At 45.3% G+C, this 20,753-nt stretch overlaps 1 protein-coding gene across 2 annotated transcripts in view; it reads right to left on the minus strand.

Annotated features, from left to right (window-relative positions):
• DAB1 (DAB adaptor protein 1) overlaps positions 1-20,753 on the minus strand; it is a 260,912-nt gene that overhangs the window by 130,238 nt on the left and 109,921 nt on the right. The gene's annotated exons all lie outside the window — the stretch shown is intronic.

Raw genomic sequence — 20,753 nt, forward strand, 5'->3', positions numbered from 1 at the left:
TAGTCTTCTGATACTCATGTCCAGGAACATCATGAACTTGAACTTCCAATACCTCGTCCATCAAGCCTGCCGTCATGGGGCAGAAACTTCGGGCTGAGCGCATGAGAGAGAACCCAGCCTACTTCCTTTTATCTATATGACGTGCAAATTAAGGCCTTTCCATAATGTGAATTCAGAATTATTTGAGCTGAAAACAGAGGAAAAACAACGGCAATAGTTAACCACAGCATAATGCTTTTCTACTGAAAAAAACTTGTGGTTCATTTATTTATTCCATCGTCCCTCTCTGAGGGTCTCCTCTGTGCCAGATGGTATAACTCACTGCAACAGACGTGTAAGACAAAGTCTGTGCCCCTACAAGCTCAAGATTCTGGTGACTGAAAATAAAAATGTGCAAGGCACTGTTAGTTGTGTAAGAAGGTAGCAGCTTTAGTTGGACATCCTTATTTCAAATCATGCCTTTCTCACTTGAAAACCAACTAAACTGTCTGTGGAGCCTCGGTTTGCTCATCTGTCAAATGTGGATAAAATATCTACATTCAGATTTATCGTGAATAGTAACTTCTAGAGGAGAGTATGTGCGAAGCATGGATTCACATGCTAAGTTCTCAGAAAATGGTAGCTGTCGACACTACTACCAGCCCAGTGAAAGAAGCACGTAGAAGATACGATGCTGAGGCAAGGAGGGCACAAAGGAGAAATGTCTGCAAAGCCAGACCCCTGATTTCCAGCTAGTGCTTTTTCCCCACTGTACCCTTGCTGACTCCTGGTATATGCAAGCCTTTGAATTATATTCCACAAAGCAGAAATAACACAGGGATGATTAGTCAGAACCTATAATCAATGTAAAAATTCAGCCTCAGGATTCTGTGAGGGCAGATGTCAGAGACTAAAGCTAAGAACAAAGAAGACACTTGCCATGATACACCCTGTACAGACATCTAGCTCAACAACACAGCTGTGGACCGACATGTCACCTCTCTGCATTATCATGCAGTGTTGGGCAGGAGTGGCCTATGGTTTGCTCTGGTTCTTGGGAAGGTTATGTTACTCTGTCCCAAATACCATCTCTGCCTCTTCAACACATGACACTATTTCAGTCACCAATCAAATCCCTTTCACTGTGTAGGACTTCTCCAAGCTTTACGTATAGGTAGCATTTATCAGGTTCTGTTCAAAGCGCATTGTATACACCAACTTGTTTAGCCCCAGAAATAACCCTAGACATAGGTACTGTCATTCAGGTTTTTATAAATAAGGATCTAAATTGAACATCTGAGAGGCCAAGTAACTTGTCCAAAATTACTAAGTGCGACCTGAACCCAGATCTCTCTGATGCCAAAGCCCAGGTTTCTGGTTTTGCACGTGTTCTGTGTTTTCAAGTTTGTGCTCTTAACCACCAGGATTAATTGCTTCTCATTCTACCTGACTTCCCCATCTTTATATTGTATCAAAACTCACCTGGCCCAAATCTGTTGATACCTAATACATTGGCAGCATTAAAACTCCACTGGAGAGACAGCTTGAAAATGGAACAAACAACTTCCAGCCTCCGCATCATGTCCCAGAAAACATCCACGAGTCAGATACAAAGACAGCCTTAAGAAACATTTGTCAAGGCGTAGAGCTCTACCAAGGAGGATGCTTCATAAGGAGGCAGAGCCAGATCAGGTGAACGAGGGCAGAGATTAATAAGAAAATATTAGGCCATTTAGAAGAAAGGAAGGAGCCCAATTTAGATTAGGACCCAGGGCCAAGCTAATTTGTATGAAGGGCACTTATGCAGTAGATAATCCAGTTTCTCATTAAAGGCTCCACCATTAAAAGGGTAATTTTTCATGAGCACATCTTGAGCAAGGTCTCAGTTATATTAGTTAAGAAATAAATAACAGATATCAGAGCCATAAGGCTATTCCATCAGAGACCCACATGATGTGAGGGTATTAGGGTAAGGGTCAGTCTTCATGCGTCCCAAGTCATCATGAATCCCCAGCCTGTTTTGCTGAAAGCACCACTGACCCTATGCTTCAGGATGGACAAAAGAAAGGACACGTGTTTCAGGAAAATCATCAACACTGTCACTATCAATTATCGAACATTCACTCTACCAGTTGCTGTGCCAAGATTCTACATGCAATCTCTCATGTGATCCTCACACCTGCTCTTTAAGTTAGACTCTGTCACCTGCCCTATTTTATGGAAGATAACCAACAGCAGAGCCAGAATTTTTTAAATAACAGCTTTATTGAGATATAATTCCCATACCATTTAATTCCCTCTTGTAAGGAATGTAATTCAGTGGTTTTAGTACATTCACAGAGTCGTACCACCATCATTGCTAGCTAATTGCATAACATTTTCATCACCCCCCAAAGAAGCCCTGCACCCATTAGCAGTTACTCCCCATCTCCCCCAAACCAACCCAGGCAACCACTAGTCCATTTGCTGTCTCTATGGATTTGCCTATTCTGGAGGCAAACTGCATTTCATATACATGGTATCACACAATGTGTGGTCCTTTGTAACCGGCTTCTTTCACTTCTCATCACATTTTCAAGGTTACTGCATGTTATAGCATGGGCCAGTATTTCATATTCCTTTGTTTCTGGCTGAATAATATTCCATTGTATTGAAGCACCACATCAGTTGATGGACATTCAGGTTGTTTCTATTTGGGGGCTACTATGCCATTTGTGTTAATCAGTTCCTGGGGGGCATATTTTTCAATTCTTAGTATCATACCACTTCTCCCTGAGTACCACTTCTCTCCTGGGTATAATACTGGGTTACATGGTAATTCTATCTTTAAATTTTTGAGAAACTATCAAAGTGTTTTTCCAAAGTGGCTGTACCAGTTTATAATCCCACCTGCAAAGTATGAGGGTTTCAGTTTCTCTACCAGATATTCTTGCCAATACTTCTGTTTGTCTTTTTTGCTTTTGCCATCCTTACGGGTGTTTAGTGATATCAGAGTTTTGTTTTGCATGCTCCTCAGGACTAGTGACAGTGAGCATCTTTTCTTGTGCTCATTGTCCTTTTGCATATCTTCTCTGGAGAAACTCTATTCAAATCTGACATAGTCGGGGCACCTGGCTGGCTCAGTCGGAAGAGCATACAACATTGATCTCGGGGTTGTGAGTTCGAGCCCCACACTGGGTGTAGAGATTACTTAAAAGATAATAAAATCTTAGAAAAATAATAAAAAGAGTATCTGACATAGTCAAATCTGACAGCCTGAGATTGAACCCAGGTATTATGAAAAACTTCATGCTTTTAACCAGTAGGCTCTCTGGCATTGGTTGACCTTACTCCATACTGTCATGGTACTTGCCACTTTTTACTTTGTATCGTAGCTATTTGAGAAGATGTCTCATGGAGCCTACAGTAAACTGGCAGCTATCTTACTCCTAAGACAAGTACCTTATAAACACACACACTGTGCCTGATCTTTTCAGACCTTATTCCCCTTACTCCTCCAGGGTTACTGGAAATAGGCATTGTCATCATTCTATGAATGAAGAAACCAAAGCCAGAGAGGTAACTAAAATTACTGCAAGCTGAGCTGGGAACAGAATCTCATCTTGTCCCATGCCAAGACCTGAGATCTTCCCCTGGGAGGCAACAGGGTGTAATGGCCCCAAACAAGAGCTCTGGATTCCAAGGACCGGCATTCTGGTCCCAACTCTCCCACCCACTCCCCTCATTGTGTTGTGTTGGGTAAGTTCCCTTCCATGTCTGCCACAGTGTCTTTCTTCTGTGAAGAGTAGCTAATAACCATTGCTCCCACACTGGGTCCTTGTGTAGGTCAAATAAGTGACCCATAGATAGCAACATAAGACAGTGACTGGCAGTCGGAGCTCAACCAAAGTTGACCACTGTCATCTGGGTGATCGTACTTCTAGCCTGCCTGGGACAATCCCTGTTTACACCTTCTGTCCTGACACTACTACTACTACTCTCATCCTACCGCTCTCAAAATTATCCCCGTTTGGATAATCGGTGGTGTGGTCACCCGAGTTATATCATCACCGTTTATGTACTGCCCTGCCCCAGGATGTTCTTTGTGCTAGGCAGTGTGCTATCTTTCTGTGGTACCTAGGTGTGTGGAAAGAGTCCCCTCTCCTTTCTGGAGGAAGCCACATTTCAGGAGGGGACACACAGAGCTTTATAAAATATGACCAGGGCTGTGAAGGTCATAGAGAGCTGAGGGGAGGAGAAATTACTTGTTTGGTGGGGAGAAGATTAGGAACAGCTACAGGGGTGAAATGACATTTGAAGGAGGCTTGGTGAGGAATCAGTGTTCATCAGGCAGGAAAGGGAGAAACTTCCAGAAGAGCCAAAAGTATGATGATATTCAGAGAAAAGGTGAGTCATTGGGTTAGTCTAGTCTTGAGCATTTCTCAGCCCTAGCTACGTTTTAGAATCACCTTGGGAGCTTTTAAAAATAGTACCCCACAGATTCTGGGTAGATTGGTCTGGGGTGAGCCTGGGTCAGCAGACATGCTTGGGAAGCACCGTGTTAGAGCACAGGCCTCACATGATGCTGGCCAAGGCTGCGGGGGCCTATTCCTGGGGCCCTGGAGCTTTTGGGCTCTGTTCTATAGGCCCCAGGAGCTCTTCATGATCCTTTCTGTTGTGAGGATAAGGTTTAAATAACACTGAGACAACATCTGGGGATGATGGATTGACCATGCATTCCTTCATTCATGGAGTCAACATATATTGTGTACCCACTATGTGATCTAAGGTGCTAGAGATACAGCAGTGAACAAAACATAAAGAGCCCTGCACTCAGGGAGTTACATGCCGGGTGACAAGCCAGTGGGCTACTGCAGACATTTCTTCTTTCTAATATAATGGAGAATCAATCACCTGTAAAAAACAAAACCCCAAGCCCCAAACCCCAAATCACAGATTCCTAAATACCATCCGTTGAGACTCTGAGTCTAGTGGGAGGGACCCAGTCATCTTTGAGGATGGCCTGTATCTGGGTCAACTCAATCTACTGGGTCCCCTTCTAGAAACAGAAATTCCGAGCGGTCACATCGCCTAACCTGATACATCTAGGTTAGTGCCAGAGCCAGGATTGAAACAAAGGTCTGCCCAAGTCCACAGAACCAGGATTTCCAGGGTTTGGGTTTTTATTTTTAATCCCATGTCTCTATCAGTAAAATACTGTTGAGCCTGTACATCGAAAATAGGTATATTTCTGTATAACTTACATACATGTACTACCTACAATCTGTGCATTAATATTATTAAAGCTCATTCAGTCTTAAAATGTTTTAGTTTAGAACCAAACATAAAGAGATGTCTAATAATTTCCCACATCCCCGGCAGATTATCTTGCATACCCCGCAGGGGTCTGCATCTCATAATGCTTCCCTGCGGATTTCCCTGAGAAATAACACCCTGAAAGATCCTCAGGAATTCACGGCAAACCTACAATCACAGTAAGGCATTTGGGTTTCCAAGAATGGTCCGTCTCTAATTTAACAATGGACTGCTGGTCATCCTAGCGGCTGCTGTCTTTTATGGCCGCTGAGGGTCCGTGGGGTGCACATAACATCACTCGAAGCATCTGGAGGCATCCAGAAGTCACCACAGAAGCACCTCCACCATCACCCCTAATCCGTGCCCCACACTGCCTCCAAAGAGCCGCAGCCCAAGTGCCACCTCATCACCATGCTACCGTCCTTGAAATGCCATTGACTTCACTCCGCCTGCAACAGGCAGCCTCCCTCTCCTCCCTATCTCATTTTGGCTTCAACTCCAGTCCTCCGGGCCGGGCTTCTCCGTGCCCTTGGCCCCTGCTGTTTCCTCCTCTCTGACTTGCCTTGTCCCTTTGATAAATGTTTCAAGTGTACCTTCAGCTTAAGCACACCTTCTGTTATGAGGGCTTTTTGGGGGGGCGGGGGGAGGAGAGCGCCCCTCCTTCCCTATCCCCATTCCCCACCAACTAAAATTAACCTCTTTATATACTCCAAAGGCCTCTCTTGAACCCATCAGCCTCACATTGGGCCCCTCTCCCCCTTATCTCTCACCTTCTGGCCTTTACCCAGATCCTCCAACAAGCCCTACTATGTGCAACGCAGGCTGAGCTCTGCATCTTTGCACCTGCTATTGTCTGAGCCTGAAAGGCATTGCCCTGCCCTATCTCTCTCCACCACCGCCCACACCTGAGGCCTCAGCACAGGACCATGTGCCCAGGGCTCCTCAGATCCCAGGGGTCTATCTGGGAGGTCCCCTCTGAGATGCCTCCATAGCACTTTCCTGATAATCCCCTTGCATTCTCGCAATGACTTAATCTCATCTGTAGAAATCTGTTTAAATCCAGCCTTATGCTCAGTCTGTAAGTGCCAGAATATAGGGAGCTGTGATGGAATTGTTGACCAAGATACCAGAGCGCAGCATCTTCCTAACACAATATTCTCTCACAGCATCTGTCACAGTATCCATGGCACCTCATTGACTTTGTCTTCATGCCTCCTTCTCTGCGCTTGAGCTCCACCAAGGCAGGGGCTGGGAGTGATTCATCTCTGGTTTCTGAACCTAGCATGGTGCCTGGCACAGAGTGGAACCACAGTGCCCAGCTCTACTGAATAACTGAATAAATGAATGAATTTCTTTCTTTCCTTAAAAGAGGCAAGTGGACTCTTGGAGTCAGAATCACTACAGGGAAGTGTAAAGGGTCACTAAACACCCCTTCCATACAGACCCTATTTCAAATCCATTCTGTGAGTGTGATTCACTTAGTCTCCAAGGAATAAAATCCCAAATGGGATAAAGTAAATGTCACACTCATGGTTATTTTAAGGTTGCCTTTGCGTTGAGCCATTAAGGAAGAGAGTTTCTCAACCTCATCATAGACCTGCTCCCCTTATAACCCAGGAAATGCTGCTCCTCAGAATTTAAATCACGGCAGTCCCCAGGGCACTGAGTAAATTCCCCATTTTGAACGGTCCTCAAAGCTGCTGTCAGGAAGAACACTGAGACCCTGTCTTGGAGCAGAAGGTGCTGCCAATGTGGATGTCCCACATAGGGAGTGACCTTGCAGAAGCTTCAACTAACAGCGCTCCGTCAGAAGTCAGGGTCCAGAGGAAGCAGGCAATTAGCATTTTTTATGACACTGAGCAGAGAGCCCACAGAATCCACTAGAGTAACACATGCCTCCCATTTCGGGCCGTTCACTAAAGACTGCTAATGGCCACATGAAAGATACTTCACACCCAAGATTATTTTCTCTTTATCCCCCCAACTCATCACAGATTGTAATGAGCCCGGCCACAGGAACCCACACAAGAGCCAAGGTAAGTGTTTTGCTGTGTTTTCTTCTAATGTGGTCAGCCTGGCTGTGAGTTCTTTTAACTTCCGATAGTTAAGAGCATTTCCCTGTCTAGCGGAGGTCAACTTCAACAAATTCCTTACACTGAGCTGAGGGTTCACTTCTAGGTTTAGAGAGATACTTAAACATCTAAGGAAGTGTCTCAGTCAGTTCGGGCTGCTGTAACAAAAATCCTATAGAGTGGGTGGCTTGAACAACAGGCTGGGGGCTGAAAGCCCAAGACCAAGGTGCTGGCTGATTGAGTTCTGGGAAAGAGCTTTCTTCCTGGCTTGCAGATTACTGTGTCTTCCCATGGTAGACAGAGTGAGTGTGCTATCTCTCTTCCTCTTCTTACAAGGGCACTAATCCCATCAGGGGTGGACCCTCATGACATAATCTAAACCTAATTACCTCCCAGAGGCCCCACCTCCAATACCATCACATTGGGGGTTAGGGCTTCAAGGTATGAATTTTCTTGGGTGGCTGGGGGTGAGGCAGTAAAACACCAATATTCAGTCCATAATAAGGGGGCCAGGATTTGGAAGGAAGGGTAAATGCTGGTTGATCCCTGAAGATGAGCCTGTCCCATTTTCATAAACTGTCTTACTGAAGAATCACCATACCTTGGAGAGGGGGGCTGGGGCATAGGGAAGTCAGGTCATTGACACAAGGCCACACGGCCAGTGAGGGGCACGGTGCCTAACTCTTTGGAGTCCAGTGGCCTTTCAGTAGCTCTGCAACTTCATATGCGTCATACTGGAAAGGTTATTTAACTTTTCTGAATGTTAGCTTCTCCACCTGTAAAACACTGCAGTTATTTGCACTGCTCTCTAGGACAGTCAGAAGGATTATATAAAACAACACACATTTCACTCTTAGCACACTCCCTGGCACATCATAGTCATTCAGTAATATTTATTACCTTCCTCCTCCCCAAATAATATATTTCACATTAAGCACCAGTGGCCCAAAGCGAACCAGAGCAAAGCCTATTGCAGTAGGAGTGATGGTCCCAGCTGTTTGGGAAATATTTTTGGTTGCCTGGGAATAAGGGTGCAATTAGGAATAGGATGTTCCTTCCTGAAGGCAATCGGGAGATCACCTTATGAATTATTAACACAATACCCAAACTGAGACATCCTCCTTCCTTCTGCATATCTATCTGAATTACCAGGCCATCCATCTTGATGATAAGAAAATCTCAAAGAGGTTTTTTTTTTTCTCCCCCAGCCTGTCCAACATGATTCTGTCCATTGCCGAAAGAGCTCTATTTTCTGTTATGTTGTCCGATTTAAGAACAGATTGTGGGGGGGAATTTCAGAGCCCAGCAGCAGAGATAACTTATTTTATTCAGAATTCTATCTTGCAATTATCCAGGTGTTGATTTGCAATGGACAAATAATTATGTATACTGGCTGCGTAGGAGAGAATGCTGATTTTGTGTAATTAACTAGCTGGGTAGCGAGCAGAATGAGGGGAACAACACACTTAGGGGGCTGTTAAAATGTGCTTTTATGAACATGGTTGCTGTCATTATTGCTAAAAGGTAAACTAATTAAAGAGCCAAAATAATATTCAACCTATTATTCATGCACACATTCTCTTAAAAAGATGTTCTTCACTGGTATTTCTGAAAAGAGTTCTCTATAAAGAGCATCTGGAATCCATTGGCATCTTCCCAGGTAAAGCCAATACTAAGATTCCAAAGATTCTAGTTTGAGTACTGGGAATCTGCATTTTCAAAGACTAGCCTAGGATTCTGAGGCTGAGTCAGATTAGGAACAAATGAAGTGTAAAGCAGGGACCTCCATACAAGTGACCCAATCCTTACGCTCGGATAGTTGGTCCTTCTTTCATTTCCTTTTTATTTAAGGTCCACTAGTACTTATTTCTGTTTCTTTTTCTGTTTTTTTCCCCCTGCTGGGAAAAACAGAGAAACCTCCCGATTTTAAGATTGTAAAGTTATCTGTAATTCTTTGTGGCTGAGACCTTCTGAAACCCCTTCCATGGAGACCGAGAAGCTTGGTGTATCCTCCTAACTTGGGCCTATCCAGGACCATTCAGTCTAGCGTCTCATCTGCAGCTGTATTTGTCCATGCCTGCTTACTGAGAGCCTGTTCTCTGAAAGGCATTGCCCTGCCCTGTCTCTCTGAGGACAGCACACACTATTGGCTTCTTGGATGTTTGACGGTGGGCCTTGTGTCTTTTTCCTGGTGGTCAAGAGACAAACTAAACTAGTGTGTGTTGCCACGAGGGTCAGACCAAAGCATGGACAAGGCTTTAAAGGATATGTACGTCCTTCTTGATCACGCCTTCATTCCTTTACAACAACTGAGCATGGTATGCATTATTAGCCCCTTCTTACAGAGGAGAACATTGAGGCTCCAAGAGGGTAAAGCCTGGCCCGAGAGGACAGAGCTAGAACAAGGCAGAGCCAGGAGTGCCAAACAGCACATGGAGTTAATGAGAAGATGTTTTAAGGAAGCGATTGTGAAGATTTGGGCTGGGTAAGAAGCAGGAGCACAGAGGGCAGGGGAGGACTGGTCTGAAGATAGAGCCCAGCATTTATCTTTGTTTCTGTCATTTGCAACCTTAAGTGTCCTATTAGGGGAACAGTGCTGCATGGAGGAAGGCAGAGGGATGCAGATAAAATACCAAAGGGGTGGGGGCAGGGCAGAGTAAGGAAGGGGGAAGAACAGCTTCCAGATGGGGGTTCTCAGCTGGCTTTGACATTCAGAAGACTCAGTCTAGAGCAAGTCACTTCAACTCTGCAAAGGAGGACAGCAACACTCCCCTTGTAGGATTACTGTAAATGCAATCATATATTTGAAGCATCCAGCACAGCTGGGCAGCTCCTGGCCAGTATCACATGTTGACAATATTTTCATCCCTTTCCTGTGGACTGCAGGCTACATGAGGTGTGTCTCCTAGACCAGTTTCGGGTCTGAAGGCTCATCCCCCCCAGGTGATGTGCTGGCTTAGGAAGGCTCTGGGGTGAGTTGCTCTCAGAGAACTGCCTTCCACCAAAGAGAGTCATATTGCCCTCACCTCACACCTGGATGTTTTGTTCTGTACTTCTGCAGTTCTGTATTAAAGTGCCATATAACTTTTAAAAGGCTAAAAGTTCTTCAGAAGCATTTAAGTACAGATTTTAGTATTTCTTTGAGCACTTAAATGACCCAAAGTTTTGATTTTTGTTATTTGATGGTATCAGAAATGATGTTTTCCTTCAATTAGGGTGTCGGGGGAGGGAAAAAAATATCGTAATTTTCTCTATCCTTGCAGGTTCTTGGCTGAGATCCTCCTGTAATAAAAGAGTAACAGGAGAAAAACACAAGTTTAGTAACACATACCCCTCCTGTATACATGAGACAGACCCAGGAAAATGTAGTAACTCTCACCTCGCTCCCCATGGTCCCTATAGCTAAGATCCAATCAATGGGGGTGATTATATGTGTGGGTATAAAAGTCCAAGTCCCTGGCCTCCATTTGCAGATTTGTGACAGTGCTGAAGGGCAGAGCAGAGCTCCCTGCGGAACAGTGGGGTCAGCTGAGGTCTGGGCCGCAGCTGCATCACAGCCCAGCTCCTGGCTCTGCCCAGTCCTGCCACCTGACTGTCCCCATCGGGGCTGATTCTGGGGCATTCCCCAGTAAGCTCCCGAGAGCCGATCTCTGCGTCTGCCATTGTTTTCCTGGGAACCTGATCAAAGCCCCGCACAAAATCAATGCATTTGAGGGAGAGTGTTCTGAAAGACAGGGGGTCATGATGTGGAGAGGTAAGCCAGCAAGTGCCAGCCCACAATAACCCAAGGGTGACAGGGGGGGCTCGGGGGCAGCACCCAAAGCTCACATAATGTAAACTGATGCTGACGTTCCATGAGACGAAGCCTGATTGAGAAAGTACATCCAGGACCAACACCCTCTCACCAAATGCAAGGCAAAGGCCCCTGGCAAAAATATTGAGTGTTCACCAGCCATCCCGGGCAGGTGAGTCTGCAGGAGTGAGTGGAGTGACCAACCACCCCCCAGGGGCATCCTCACTAGGACCGGATCGGGGATGTACTGTGGGGTTTGCTTTCCCGAAATTCACGATTTGCGCCCCTCCACTCCCACCACCCCTGTGTGGCAAATGCACACCAGAATAGACACTAGGCATTTACAAAACCCTGGAAGCTGATGACAAGTGAAGACAACTTTGTTCTTCAATGAAAAATAACAGATATATTTTTAAACCTTTTCTACTTCCATTCTTTAAAACAACTGCTTTTTTTTTTCTTTCTAGTTACAAAGTGAAACATGCTCAAACCTTACAATTTGGAAAATTCAAGAGAGGAAAAAAGGGGGGAAAGTCACCCATAATACCTTCTGGGGGTATCAATGGTTTCACTGGAGTATACACTCCCAAACTTTTTCCTAAGTGTATACACACACACAAATACACACTTCTCAAAAATGTTTTCATGCTATAAATCTGTAGCTTGCTTCTTCCATTTGGCAGTGCATTATGCATTTTCTTCCATATTGATATTTTTTGTAACATGATTCTTAGTGGCTGCATAATATCCCATCATATAGATGTATCATAATTCATCTAACCAACCCCCCTATCATCAGACAGTTACGATGTTTCCAGTTAAAAACAGTGCAAACAAATACAATATTGAGAATTCCTCCTAAAGACAGTGGAGAGATGGATTTTCCCTGCGAGGATGCCTCCCTGGAGTATCAGAGTAGATGCTTCATTATTTTCCCCTCCCCTTCTTCCACTCCAGAAAAGTGTGGGCTCAAAATAGACACATGTGTGAAAACAAATGCACATTTTACCCCTCCCGATGTCTTTCTTTGGGAGAAACACCAGAGGGCAAAGGAAGGTTGTTTGTGTGATTTGGATTACAAGAGAATCCTTGTAAGCTCCGGCCATGTTGCCCACGGGAAGCCAGGCGACTGAGCAAAGGAGAGAGAAGCAGGAGAATGGGATTTATTCAGCGAGCTGAGGTGACAGCGCAGCCCACAGCAGCCGAACCCCTGGTTTGGAGTTCTCACCCAATGTGCGTGAACACTCGGAATGTGAAAGCCTGCTCTTGGACCCAGACAGAGGTTAATTAAATCACAGATGGACAAGGGTTTCTATTTTCACATGCAGCCTGCAATTGGCCAAGAACTTCCTTCTGCGGCAGCTACAACTTCCATGGGGTCATCTCCATTAGAAAAAAACAAGAGGATTTAATTGGGTGTCTCTGCTGCCAACTTGTTTTCAGACTATTTTTTAAGGGAGATTATTTTGGTCCTGGTATATTCTGGTGTGAGCAAGGCTCATGCTTTATCTTCCATCTGCCTTCTAAACAAGAGGGCTGTGTATACTAACGACTGATTAAATCATTTCTTTAGAGTACAAAGAAGTATTTGTGATGAAGACAACAGAGAGGGCAAATCAATTATTTACTGAGAAGGCTGCAATATAAATTACATTTGATTAAACTCAGAGATAAATCTCAGTGATGGAGGTTTTAAGTGGAATGTGCCGGAAGAGACAGTGACTAAGTGCCCCCAACATCGCTAGTAATGAATGCAAGGGCATGGGCCCAGCCCTGACACCTCTGAGTCTCTTAACAGAGTCCACTGAATATTCGTCCACACCACAAACATGTGTCAAATGCCTCCTATGTAGCACTGGCCCCAGGGGCCAGGGTACAGTCGTGAACAACAGGGAAAAAAGCAAGCCCCTGCTCTCCTAGAGCTTCTGATCTAAAAGGGGAAGGAAGATAATAAGCCAGTAAATAAATAATGAACAAGATCGTTCCAGATAGGGAAAAGTGTTATGGAGATGATAAAACAGTCTGATGAAGAGTGACAGAGACAGGGTTGGGGGGGGGTCGGAGGATTCATCCAGATAGGCTGGCTGGCCCACGAAGGCACTTCTATAGAAATGACATTTGAAAGGAGATGTGAACAATGAGAAAAGGGCAGCGGAGCCAGGAGGGAATGTGTCTGGCCTGTTTACAAAACAGAGAGAAGCCAGTGTGATCTGATTGGAGAAATCGAGGGGGAGGAGGAGGTGGGACGTGGCTGCAAAGAGGGAGCCGGGGCTCCTTCCCATGCTGCTTTAGGAGGCAGGGCAAGGAGTAGGGGATCTGGCTCCAAGTGCAAGTGAGAGCCATTGGGGGCCATCAGGCAGGCATATGACTCACAAGTTGTAAAAACTTCTCTGACGGCTCTGTGGCCAAAGGGGACAAAGTCGAAGCCAGAGTCATTGTGTAGTCCAGCTGCAAGACGGGATGAGAAGGATGGCAGCAGATATGGAGGAGGGGGGCGGAATCAAAACAGACCTTGGAGGAATGGCAGATAGGGTTTCCCCACAGACTGTCCATGCGGGAGGCAGGAAAAGGGAGGAAGCAAGTAACAACGGGGGAGTTTTGGCTTCAGGACCTGAGTGGAAGGCAGAGTCACTTCCTGATACAATGTCGTCCTAATCTGTGATGGCCACAGAGCCGGTGGAACCTGGTGACTTTCACATCCCAGCTGTGTGCAGGGGGTGTGGGATTCAGGAACAGAGAGACGCAACCTTGGAACGCCCGCCCTGCCAGCAGGGCGCCTGTCCTCGCTGAGTCACGGGCAACTCCTTATTTACAATACGAAATAGCCAAGACCTATCTTGAAGTTTGCGAATGAAATAAGGAAGTGCCAACAAACAGCTGCTCCATAAACACGAGCTCCTTTTCCTCCGGTTTCCATTGAGCACCAGAGTTCAGATTGAACTATGTCACTGCTGAAAAGCCCTGGCTTCTTCTCAGCATGATTTTTATCATAGGAAACGGGCACTTTTTTTGGTGTTTGTTTTTGCTTTTTTTTTTTTTAAGGTTTTATTTATTTGTTTGAGAGAGAGAGAGAGTGAGAAACAGCATGAGACGGGAGAGGGTCAGAGGGAGAAGCAGGCTCCCTGCTGAGCCGGGAGCCCGATGCGGGACTCGATCCCAGGACTCCGGGACCATGACCTGAGCTGAAGGCAGTCGCTTAACCAACTGAGCCACCCAGGCGCCCCTTGTTTTTGCTTTTTTATTATTTCTATATTGCTTCTATCTCACCGACTGAGTGAGAGTTGTCTCATTCATCCAGAGCAGACACCTTCCGAAATGTGTGCCTAGTGTCCGTGATTGAGCCTCGGCTGACTGCCTTCTCCCACACAGCCCCATCCTCACAGTGGCCACATTTATACAATATGACCCCACCCTCAGGCCTCTCTTGATTAAACCGGATGGTGACACTGGGTCCAAGTTTTGACGGTTAGAGCCCCATCCTCGGGAATTGAGAACTGAAGCAGAGAGAGGAGTCACTTTGTCTGTGTGACCAGAATCGTAACACAAGACTGTAGAATTGCTGGGGCACCACCATCTTTTCCTGCTTGAGTAAAAGAAAGGCAATCTTATGGAAAAAAGGTAAAGGGAAAAGATGTTCTGGAAGAACGGACCACAGAGACAAAGTATTGTTGGAGTCCTTAGTGGGTCCAAATCCTTGGGTCATCCTTCCAGAGGTTCAGCTCATACATGCTCTTCCTTAAATTCCGTGAGACACCTCTGAGTCCTTATTGATATGTCCCTCTGTCATATTTAAGCCCATTCAAGTTGACTTCTGTTACTTGTAACTAGAAGACTTTCATTAATAATGGATGTGAATTCTGTCTATCTGGCTCCTCGCCCACTGCTGGGTCAGGGAGAGACAGTCACTGAATGCTTGCTTAAAAGAAGGGGTGTTCATGGCTGCACCCAGTTGACTGGGTGCTTTATCCCCAATTTCTCCCACCCCCTAACTTCCTATCTGCTAATAAACCCACAAAAAGAGAAAAATTTGGATTTAGATGATTTCCCTCCCATTTTTGTCACTAAGATCTCAGACCTCAAACAGTCTAATTTTTGTAGTTCATCTCCCTGAATGGCTTAGCTTTCAATAAATTTAAGGTACAAGAGTGAATTATTATTTTTTTTTTATTTATTTTTTTTTTTTTTTAATTTGCGAGAGAGAGAATGAGAGAGAGCACGAGAGGGAGGAGGGTCAGAGGGAGAAGTGGGCTCGCGGGACTCGATCCCGGGACTCCAAGATCATGACCTGAGCTGAAGGCAGTCGCTTAACCAACTGAGCCACCCAGGCGCCCAAGAGTGAATTATTTTCTAAACAACTTCTTTTGGTCCCTTTTATGCCCCAAACAAACAAACAAACAAACAAACACAGACAGGTCTTTTTGATCAGATAACAAAAGCATCAATACTTGCACAGCCCTGCTGATTTCAACAAAGCACCTCTCCTCCAAAGATCTCAATGTAGTCGCAAGCCTGATCTTAATGCTTCCGAAAGCACTGTAGTAAATTTCCAGGAAGACTATGTAACAAATTTGGATAGTCAGCAATCCTAGGCTATAACAGGTCAATGGAAAACAGAAGTAAGTATTAAATCTCTTTTACTTTAGGGACGCCTGTGTGGCTCAGTTGGTTAAGCTTCTGCCTTCGGCTCAGGTCATGATCCCAAGGTCCTGGGATGGAGCCCCGCATCAGGGTCCCTGCTCACAGGGAACCTACTTCTCCCTCCCCCTCTCCCTCTGCCTGCCGCTCTGCCTACCGTGCTCCTTCTATCAAATAATAAATTAATTAAAAAATTAAATCTTTTACTTTAATTTAGTCAACATTTTATCAGCATCTTTTATGCGACTGACATGGTGCCAGGGGCTAAGGCTACTATTTATTAAACATCTACTATGTTCTCGGTACTGTGACAGACATTTTCATATGCATTCCTTTTATTTAGCCCTACACCAGCCCTACGTGGTATTATGACCTCACTTTGTGCAGATGAAGTAAAGAAACCTGCCCAGAGTCCAGAGAGCCAATAAGGAGATGTAATTCATCCAAGATCCCCTCAGCTATGTTTGTTTCCACCTCTCAGTGTGTCTTCCACTCTACCTGAGTAAGATGGAATTGCTCCCTTTAAGAGGTCCCCAGTGCAATGGAAGAAAGACATTTTCATAAAAGGGAATGTTTCATAAACGAAGGGGTCACCAGTGTGCAAAGACAGCTCCAAAAATGAGTCACACATTCTGATGGATGGGGCAGGGCTGGCAGCATGGATGAGGTGGCATTTCGATGGGGTGCTAAGTGATGCAAAGGATTCTGGAGCACATCTTCTAAAGGAATCCTGATAAAATGGAAATATTCATTATTGTACACCTGTTCACTAAGGTCATGGGAAGTGGCTTAAAAGACACCGTAATTAAGGACCAATTACACAATGTGTATGCCATCAATGACCCTAAGAGGGAGGTATTACTATTTTTTCAGTTTTAGAGATGAGGAAAGTAAAGTTCACAGTGGAAAAGTAACTTCTTCCATGTCACACAATCTTCATTTGCCTGTCGATTATTTCAAACCCATGACTCTCAATAATGTATTTTCCCTACTAAACCATGTCCTCCAAAGAACTGAAAGAAAAAGAAAAAAAAAGAAGGAAAAAAAAAAGAGCTACAAATTATAGGTGCAATAAATTATAAGGCCATTATCTACCCTCAAGGAATTTACAATCAAGTTGGGGAAGTAATACATAAACCTCTGAAAACTGAAACAAGAAATCAAGGTAGAAAAACAAGTCAAGAACAATAGAAGTCATGGCCCAGACCAGCTCAGGCATAACTAGCATATATACTAGGCAGTGTCCTAGGGGTTTGGAGGAGAGAAACAGGATTTTGAAGCAAGGTCCCTGGAGGGAGTTTTCAGGAAGAGGTGGGGGTTGAAGCCAGGTCTCTAATGTTATGCACAATTTACATGAAGTGGGGGGCAGGGAAAACCACCTTCAGCCAGGATTAAAGGCAAAATCAAGGTCATTAAAGCTGCTAGAAATGGGCCTTTATTGAATTTTGTATAGTAGTAAATGCTCCACATACCTGGGCATCCCTCATGAGCCAGGAATGGTACGAGGCACACTCAGATGATGCCCATGTGCAGAAAAGAAGCTGAGACTCAGGAGGGGCATGAGTTGTCCAAGTCTGATGACCAGCGAGGCCCGGGGAAGGGTGAGGTCTGAAGATAGACGTGCCTGTCTGACTCCAAATTTCATGCTCTCTTTACTACCCTCCACCACCTGTGCAGTCTGGGCTCAGATTCTGAAGGCTTCTGAAAGCCAGCCTAGAGTTTCTCTGGGGGCATTAAGGATGTCTTTGTTCAGGGACGTTATTATAACATGGTTAGAGGAAGTTTATGAGTCTGGTTGAAGTAAGGGGATTCCGGGTGGGGAACACCATTCTTTCCCCTCCTGTTTCAGGAAAGAAATCAATGAGACGTGAAGAATCTCAGAGGCAACCAGGACATTGACAGTCCACAGACTGGATAATCTGGTTCCAAATTCGCTAAAACTGAGACAGCCACAGCAAAGGCCACCAGGAGAGTTAACAACATGACATATTTTTTTTTTTTAAAGATTTTATTTATTTATTTGACAGAGGCAGACACAGAGAGAGAGGGAACACAAGCAGGGGGAGTGGGAGAGGGAGAAGCAGGCTTCTTGAAGAGCAGGGAGCCCGACGCGGGGCTCAATCCCAGGACTCCAGGATCATGACTCGAGCCGAAGGCAGATGCTTAATGACGGAGCCACCCAGGCACCCCATGACATGACATGCTTTCATGAAGGTACAGTCCTTAAGGACTCACTGACTCTGATGGTCCTTCCTCCGTGCCCACTCTCCGTGGCCCCTCCATGTAGCTGCCTATCTCACTGCCTCCTCCTTTTTGAAGAAGCTGCCCCTCTCGTGCTTCTGTGACTCTCTTGGTTCTCCTGCTTTCCTGACTTGGTCACCCTTTGCTTTCTAAATCCTAGAAGGAGGTATTCTCTAATGTTCTATCCACAGTCTTCTACTGTTTCCTTGACAATCTCACCCTGTCTGAGATGACACCCGAGTCAGCCTATTTAGTTCCCAAACCTCTCCCAAGCTCCATGCCCACATTCCCATCTGCCTTCTAGACGGTGGCCCCTGAATTTCTTACAGTGACCAGAATTTAGTGGTGACAGAACAGAGATGACCAATTTCTCCTTCACACCAACCAGCCTTCTCTCTCGGTGCCGGTTCCACTGCCGCCCCCGACACCCTCCCCTCCCCGTGCAGCCTCACCCGGCCACAGGACAGTGTGGTGGCCACAACCTAACGGGAGTGCCTTACAGCCAGACAAGCAACAGCACCCAGCACACTGCGCAGTTGTTGGCAGGCCTGATGAACCAAGTGCGATTTTTAAAAAAGATTTATTTATTTGAGGGAGAGAGAAAAAGAGAGAGAGAGAGTGCATGTGTGTGCTGGGGGGAGGGGCAGAGGGAGAAGAAGAGAGAGTCCCAAACAGACTGCCCTGAGAGCAGAACCAGACACGAGACCAGATGCTTAACTGACTGAGCCACTCAGGCGCCCCTCCGATGGGATTCTTACTCATCGTTAAGTGTTCTGTGTCTAGGAGGGTGCCCAGCAAAATGCAGGTAACATTTGTCAAATAAATGCATGCCATGGATAGTCCACCCTTCACCCAGGGTAGAAGCTTTGCAGAGACTTTTCATTTCTCCCCTTTTCCTTACCGTGCCTTTCACACAGATTCTAAGAATTGCAAATAATATTTCTAAAATGTCCTCACTGTCACCACACTTCTGATCCTCCTACCTTACCCAGATAATTCCCCAGTCTACCGATTTACCGGTTGTCAATTTCTTCCTACTCCCAATTCATTTGCTAGAGAACCACAAGATTTCTCTTTAGACAGTACATGCTTATAGTGTCATTCCATTATTCAAAGTCTTCAGTGGTTCCACTTTCCTCCAAACCAAAGGAAACAGAAATTTCTTACCCGTTTATTCAATATTTCATCAAATGTGTATGGTGCATGGACTTGCTAAGCACTGGGGAGCTAGGAACGAACTTGACAGACAAATCTCCTACCCTTGTGAAGATCTCAGTCTTTTTGATAGGAGAGAAAATGAATTTCTTCTTTCTCACTCCCATTTCCCTCAACACATGCTCTCTGCATCAGCCGAATGAAGCCCAGTGAAAACCAGGTCCCAGGATACAGATATCCTACAAGTCTGCACATCTGTGCATTCTCCCTGAACTGTTTTCTCTGTCGGGAACAAGAGCTTCTCTGATCCATCTGCCAGGGTCAATGCCGTACCTGTCACCTTCCTGTTCCCACCTTCTGCCCACCTGTCCAAAATTTGGGGTCTTGCCTCCCAGTTCTCTCTTAAGCGATTAACTTAGTTCCTTCCATAATACTGTTTTTCCCTAGATCTCTCTCCCTCAGTCTATTCATTCCATGCCTAGACATTACCCAATGCCCCTTTCTCTTTAGCTCACACTGACAAGGTTCTGAATAAATACAGATTAAAAACTAAAGCAGGGATAGACACCTTAAACCATGGAAATCAATTAATTTACAAAACACATTTTTCTTTTTTTTTTAAAGATTTTATTTATTTATTTGAGAGAGAGAGAATGAGAGACAGAGAGCACGAGAGGGAAGAGGGCAGAGGGAGAAGCAGACCCCCTGCTGAGCAGGGAGCCCGATGTGGGACTCGATCCCGGGACTCCAGGATCATGACCTGAGCCGAAGGCAGTCGCTTAACCAACTGAGCCACCCAGGCGCCCCAAAACACATTTTTCTAACACAGCTGAAATTCAGTCACAGACAGAGTCATCGGACAAACTACAGTAAGGTCTGTGGATCCCTTTAGAAGTTACAGAGAAACTTACTCTACAACAGGTTCTTTTTATTATGTTTGCTAATATTTGTGGAACACTTACTATGTGCCAGGCTTTGTGTAAATATTTTGCAAGCATAATCTCATTTATTCCTCATGAAAATCCTGTACCGTAAACACTGTCATCCCCCATTCCTAGGTGAGGAAGCCAAGGCTTACAGAGGTAAAGGGGCCTGACCAAGGTTACACAGACACCTGGACTTCATGTGACCTCACGTAATGGGACTTTTAACCCCTAGCAACATCTTGCCCCCCCTTGGGGAGCATACGGACATTAGTGTGCGATTACTGGGTAGAATATCCTTAGCTAAGGGCTGGGCACATAGTAATCATTCAATAAATGGGACAGATGAGAACTGGGGAGAGAAAACCGGCTGACAAACACAGAAGTGCAAGGCCTATTCACGTACACTACTGAACAAAATCCTGGCAACAGGCCTATCACAGTACTTATTATTTACCTATTTTACCAATAAAGAAACCGAGACTCTGGCAGGTGCAGGGGCTTTGATATATTTTCCCACCGAGTAACTTGGCAGGTAGAGGACTAGAATGTACATCTCTGAGTCCAGCTTCGGTGCCCTCTGATAGGACCCCATTGTCTCTTTCCTCTCCCAAACCTACACACACCTCAGCTTCTTTGTATTCCTGCAATGTCTAGGAA

The sequence above is a fragment of the Neomonachus schauinslandi genome, chromosome 4, assembly GCF_002201575.2.
Source record: "Neomonachus schauinslandi chromosome 4, ASM220157v2, whole genome shotgun sequence".
NCBI lineage: Eukaryota > Metazoa > Chordata > Mammalia > Carnivora > Phocidae > Neomonachus > Neomonachus schauinslandi.